This window comes from Acipenser ruthenus, chromosome 3, assembly GCF_902713425.1.
Source record: "Acipenser ruthenus chromosome 3, fAciRut3.2 maternal haplotype, whole genome shotgun sequence".
Taxonomy (NCBI): domain Eukaryota; kingdom Metazoa; phylum Chordata; class Actinopteri; order Acipenseriformes; family Acipenseridae; genus Acipenser; species Acipenser ruthenus.
In genome coordinates, this window is record NC_081191.1 from 5,818,589 (window position 1) to 5,825,848 (window position 7,260).

Here is a 7,260-nt window from a genome sequence, read left to right on the forward strand (position 1 = left end):
TGCCTTTTAAATTCTAGCTCTGAATAAATGATGTATGTCAATGTAAAGCATACCACCGAGAGTGAAATAAGATCCAGAGAAGATATTCTGTAAATCTATTTTACCAGTCACATTTGCATGGAGAGCAGTGTTAGGAACATACAATTAAAATAAACACATTCACAGTGCAGGCGCCATTTTGTTTTTGTCATGATTCCATTGACTGTATTTATTGTGAATAATTTGCTGGCACCATAGATTGGTTAAATAATAAAAACAGCTGAAAGATTCCCTATTTTCAAGTTTTGGAACAATTACTGGAATGGGAAACTTCTTAAAGAAATAATAAATACTGCTTTCAGTGGCGATGGTCACGTGCCCCCCACCCACCCATTTTTGCCAGGCAGTGGCTTAGCCACTGCGTTCGGATCGTTCACACTGAAACATGTGTAAGAAATAAAGAAATTGCAATATTGTTATATTTTTTCGCTTCCCATTACAGTCTACCTGTGTGTTCACACAGGACGTGGGGCGGATTTGTTTTTTTATTTGCCGAGTTGCTATCAACCAATGAGAAAGAATACATAAGCAAGCTGCACTCGCTCAACCCTACACACATATGTAACATATAGGCTATGTAGCCTAGCTACTACACAGATAGACGGGTAGAGGACATCTACTGTGTAATGAGTAGCCTATGTATTTACGTAGAATGCACCCGCCTCACGACATATCTTACTGCCAGCTGACCTCTCCAGCAGCCAGCCTACTAATAAGATTATATTTTTCATGGATTGTGCAGCCAGCTTCATCAAGGGACGGTAACCAAGTCCATCCAGGTCTTGGAGATGGAGCGGTAAATGTACAACCTAGTATTACTTGAATAACTGGACGCTGCTGAGAGAGAAACGGCAAAACTGTTTCAATTCCTGAGTTCGGTTACCTATTAGTTTTCATTCTGATTATTTATTTAGGCTACAGGGCGTCCGTCAGCTCAACAAAGCCTGATAGGCTAGCGAATGTCAGTGCAGTGTCATACCATAAAAATGAGTGGTTGGATTTGCTGTCAATCAACGCACATTTTTTTTTTTTGGATCAGCTGTTTGTACATTTAAAAAAAAAAAGGCGCTGTAGTTATACAGTGTAGTTAATGCAACTGTGTGCATGACTCCCTCCTCCCCCAAACCTCTAGAAGAGTTTTCCTTATACTTAACAAACAACTGACACAAATTGAAAAATGTGACATTTTGAAATCTAACATGAAACACTGTACTACTATTATGGCTTCCGGTAGACTTTTGCAATGTCATTTTGCAGTTTCTTTAATTACATCTAAATTGTATTCATAGGTTTTTTTTTTGTTGTTTTTTTTTTTAATTATGTCTCAATCCTAAAATTCTAGGTGATGCAAAACTTTTGGCCACAGCTGCATATATTTTTTATCAATGTAACCAAAGATAATTACAGTGACTTATACAGCGAATCAGATGTGCAAGCATACCTGAAGTGGAGGAGATGCCCCAAACGCAGGAGGAGGAGGTGGGACAGGCATGAGTGGAACACCCAGCTACTGATGATAAGATTCCCGTTCCTACAAAGTCAAAAACAGGAGGCTGTTACCCATGATTAGACAGAAAGATAAGAAACTAAATTTTGCCAGAAAAACCACATTTCAAGGGAAATCCATCCAATGTGTTTAACATTTAAAACAGAAGGATTCATCTTTAATCTTTAATCTTTAAGAATGATCCTTTGTTTTTCTTTCTTCACTCCTGGGTTCCTACAATAGCTACTGTAATGCAATAATGTGTTGGTAATAAATTAGAAATATGTGGCTACTTTGAGGTGTTGTTATCGATTAATAAAGCAAAACAACTTTCTTGCAAGAACCAGACGTTTCACTTTGAGCTGTGTGGAACTGCAGTTTCACTCCCTTTACAATAGGTTATAGAGGTGGGTTCCCTATATACAGGGAATTAATCTACAATGCCGTTTATCGGAAGGTTAAATGTACAAGTTCTCAAGCAGAAAGCTTGTCTGCATTTATGTTTAAACACTGTTCAAATAAAAAAATAAAGTAACAGAGCCCTGTGTGCATATTGTAACAAGCAAAGCAATCACATTGCTACTGCAGGATTTTGTTACTGTGGGGTCAGAAATATCACCCTTTCCAGTGTCCACTGCCAGCAGCATGCTCAATTCACAGCTTCGGTAGCACAATTCCTGCTTGTCATGCCAGTAAATTCAAGCTCTGTTACTACAGACTACAACATTTAAATGAGAAACTCGGTCCTACACTTAGGCTGGTATCAGTCATTCCTAGAAAAAGCCAGCTTCACTTTAGCAGTTCTATTTAAATGTGCCGACGGAAGTCAAGGAAAGATTCATTGCAAAAAAAACATCATTAAAAATAGTTATGGTTTAAGCTTGAAGCCACAAGTCAGGAAATAACTCAGCTGAATCCAGGTTAGATGTTTAGCATAGATACTGAGGTAAGAATTTATTTTAAAACCTCAGCAACTGCAGATTTAACAAGGAAGAAACAGAATAGGGAAGAAGGTCTACACAGGGAAGCCAGAAGGGCCGCGGCCCGAAATCAGTTCCACGAGGCCGGCCGCAGAGAGAGGATATTTCCCCGCTGAGCGGGCAGCATTCTCATGGGTGTGTGTCTTTATGAGAGGACCTGATGGAAAAATACCACCGTTCAAACACTCGAATGTACACGTGACAAAAACCGACATTAAAACAAAAAAAATTACAGTATCTATATCGTATTATACACAAGAGAAATGTTTACATTTTGACCCCCCTTTTATCTTTTAAAATACTAATCCTACTGAAAGACTGTTTAAAGATTTAAAGAGACAATGTCACAAAGTGTTCCAAGGAACATCACTCTACCCCCCACCATTGCCAAGATAGTAATAATATTGTGCAGCTACAATAAGAGTCAATGGCAGCCAACACAGAGTATACAAACCGTTTCCTGGGTAGTAACTCCTGCCAAACTGCTAACAATGACAGTGGCAATTGTTGGCAGTTTGGCAGGGGTTACTACCCATAGTTAGATGGTTTAGCACAATTTTTAACATTACCAGGTCGATAAAAGCACCAAATTGTGTTTTGGGGTCTTTCAAGTCATTATAATCAAAATTTAGGCTAGGAGCCCTTCTGGATTTTCCATAGTATTCAAGTACAACACTGCTTTCCAAAGATGGCCGACAATCAGTGTGAACAACCCCAAGCTCTGTTTAAAGCAGTTCAGTATGTCCCAGCAGGTTACAGAAAAGGGATTCTGAGATCCAGAGATGTATAAACTGTGACAGCCTTTACTATATACATGTACAGAGTCAAATCACTGACCTCAAATTTATGAAAAGTGATGTTAATACATGAAATTCTAGATATTCACATGTTCATCGTATTGTTTAATGTCCTTGATTTCAAACAGCTAAATTGTTAAGCTACGTTGTCACACTTGCATCCGTAGTGTTCTCAGTTTCTTTTTGCAGTCTCCTTACATTTGCACTTGCAAAGTGGTGTGCAGTCCAGGTTGGCTTTCCCACACTTACAGTTCCGGCTGTCAAGTGTTACTAACTCTGGGAAATCGCCCATTCTTCCTATAGTCTGAGATAGGTTTCTGACTTGCCTTTGAAAGTTCACCTGCATTGAGAGACCCTGTTCATGATGTGGAAAGTTTTGGGGGATGTCCAGGTCATCGTCAGGAAGGTACTCTCTCTCAAACTGTTGCACCAGTCTGGCTAGCTCTGGGCCAGAGAGCATCCAGTGCCAGAAAGCAGTGGGATTTTCTGTCAGCCCAACTGCACCACCTGATCCCTTGACAATCTTGTTTTCTTGTACGTGAGCTTGATCAATTAGGATTGTGGATAATTTGTTCTTGGTCTTACAAAGGACCCAGTGATGCAGATTCTCAAATTTCTCCTTGATGGGATCGGGTAATGATTTCATATCTCTAATATGTATTGGCATCCACCTTGCATAATGCACATGGTCCATGGCAAAGAACAGAGGTGTCAACTCAACAGCTCCTTCAACAACTCCGACTGTTAAGAATATGTTTGTTAACATTTAAGTATTTTTCATTTTTATGTTAAACCTAGGAAAAAATAAGCGATTTACATTAAATCCAGGGAAAAAACAGCTGTTAAAACATTAGTGCTTCCTTTTTTTTTTTTTTTACGCTTGTAGTCCCATAATGGTAGACGTCATTTCGGCTCTGTTCACTGCAGTTTCACTCACAATTGTCACTTCAAACATTATTTCATTGTACGAGTGATCGTCAACGGCTCATTTGAAAGGTAAGAACTTGCACTAATTAGCTGTTATTTATGTATTTATTTAAAATGTTCTATCCTTTAAAAAAAAAAAGTTTTTTTTTTTTTTTACAGAACTGCCCCTTTAGTCATAGTCACCCCCCCCCCCCTTACTGACTCTCCACGCCCTCCCAGGGGGGCGGTCCCCCCACTTTACGCACCACTGGTCTAAGGTAGTGTGATTTGTGCTGAGTTCAGAAATTCACTGGCTTGTCTTATAACATCCATGCCATGCTTAATCATGGCCAGAGTAGCAGATTTCTCATAGAAGAGAGGTAGGTGTGCACTCAAAGCTGGAGGGTCTTTGACAGGAGGTTGCAGAGAGGCAGGATATGCAGCCCATGCAATGATAGCATCACTTGTGAGTTGGTCTTTGTCAACAAGTTGCAATGCATGAGTCATCCAGCAGTCCTCCTGGGCTTTGGCCTCTGATAACAGCTCTGGATTGGCCTAATTTCACACTCCGGTATGGCAACAGCAGTTGTCTTCTGAGCCATAGCTGGACACAGGCATAACTGTCAGGGAGAGTGTATCTTTGAGTTCCAGAAGGCGGTATAGTCACAGGTGGTCTGCACTCACCGTGCTCTGTCTTGCTGGGAAATTGGAACAAACTGATATCTTGTCATCACATCAAAGGTTCAGTAATATCTTGCTGGCAAATGACACAACTATTCCAGTCTAAATCCATCTTGTGTGTCGACTTGCTGAAAACATTTACAGTTTACCTACAAACAAGAATATATGAACATGAAACAATGGGCTTCTAACCAGGAGGTCCCCGGTTCAAATCCCACCTCAGCCACTGACTCATTGTGTGACCCTGAGCAAGTCACTTAACCTCCTTGTGCTCCGTCTTTCGGGTGAGACGTAATTGTAAGTGACTCTGCAGCTGATGTCATAGTTCACACACCCTAGTCTCTGTAAGTCGCCTTGGATAAAGGCGTCTGCTAAATAAACAAATAATAATAAAAATTATATTAATAATACAATTTCTGTCAATGAAAAATAATTCTACAATGCAGCGTGACAGAATTCTTGCGTTCTAATAAGCAATTTGTTGGCTGCATGCACCATTTGGTCTGACTATGTAGGTTACTATTCAAAGAGCAATTGAGTGATATACTTTATATTTACCATTGATATCGGCCATCTTGGATGTTAGTGTCATACTTGGACACTAGGCAAAATTCAGGAGGGCTCCTAGCATACATTTGAATATAAGGAACTGAAAGACCCACAAGAAATAATTGGCACTTTTATCGACCCAGTAACGGTAATTCTGACTACCACGGATAAAAGCAAAAGTGAGGTGCTTTTAGTAGGTGACTCCATTCTATGTTATGTAGACAGTGGTTTTTCCCATATAGACTGTTACTTGTCTCCATGGTGTGAGACTCAAAGAATAAGAATGGACAGTCTTGTATAGACCGATAATAAAAAATCCTGTGATTGTCATGCATGTTGGAACCAATGATGTTAAGGATAGAAGATCGGAGGTTCTAAAGGAGAAATTCTAATCTCTTACAAAGAAATTAAAAGCGTTGGGGAACAGGATTTTATCTGTCAGTTGTACTGCCTGTTTTTGGCTAAGGGGATGAATTGGTTAGCAGAATTAGAGTGTTAAACAGCTGGTTAACACTAGAACTGACGCGGTTATACTCATACCTAAAACCGCCACCGTCAGTCATTATGACGGTTACATTTTAAACAACATCAATATTAAAATGAAAGACAAACTATCGGATACAACTCAGAAGTTTTATTCAAGCACATCATATCAAACATCTGCACAGCTGAAACGCCATATTTAAATGAACAATTAAACATAAAAGGGTTAAGTTACCACATGTAAAGCACTACTTCAAAAAATTAAAAGGTATAATAAACATTTCAGAAGAAACTAGTGTGTAAACAGGTATATGCACATACAAAACTGTAATAACAAAAGTAGTTTTTCATTTAAAACGAAAGTAACATATGTTTTCTCTTGCATGTCACTCAGTGCAGCACAGAATCCAGGTTGAGCTGCAGCAGCCTGGTCCTTTGCAGTTTTCTGATCAAAATGTTTCTGCTGAAGCGCTGTGGCTAGCTTCAAGTTGAAATCTCTCCTACTGATATTTTCCCCGGTGCATTCCTTGTACAAAATGAAAGAATTGATGGCTGACAGATCCAGTAGAGATAACCACAGGCTTGTATATAAAAATAGAATAGAATATTGTAGGTTATATTAAAGATAAAAACATGTATTGTAAAAGGCAGTCAAAATGTTCTGGTGGTTCTAGGTAGAGGGGATTATAACTTGTTTTATTTTTGCGATCATGCCCTTCAAACGCCATCAGGGTACTTAATAGATGTATTTAGGAAAAGTCAAGTATGGACAACCGTGTATCTTTCACACATGCAGAGTAATTTACATTTTAAAAGTGAAAACCATCAAAATGACTGCCGTGGCGGTTCTAGTGTTAAATGGGTGTGTATGCAAAAAGAAATGGGCTTTATAGATTACTGGGACTGCTTTGGGGGAGGATGTGCATATTATATGAAAGATGGTCTGCAATTGAATAAACTAGGGGTGATCAGGCTTGCAGCAAATATTGAAAACCACTTAACCTGTACTTTAAACTAGAAATGGGGGAAGGCAGGATTTTACAGGAAGGTTTACCAAATATAATAGGGTATAGAATCAAATCCCTGTCGTTGTTCTGTGATTGTTAATAAAACTCAAGGGGCTTGCTTAAATAATCTAATACATATCCCTGTTTCATCTGTTCATATCTCTGTGGAATCAATCAATTTATCTCTAGCATTATTTAATACTAGATATTTATCCAATAAAGCTCCACTAATGAATGAGTTCATTAAAGATCATAAACTTGATTTTTTATTTTAACAGAAACCTGGCTACATGCTGATGAAAGTGTGTCGCTGACAGAGGCATCTCCCCCAA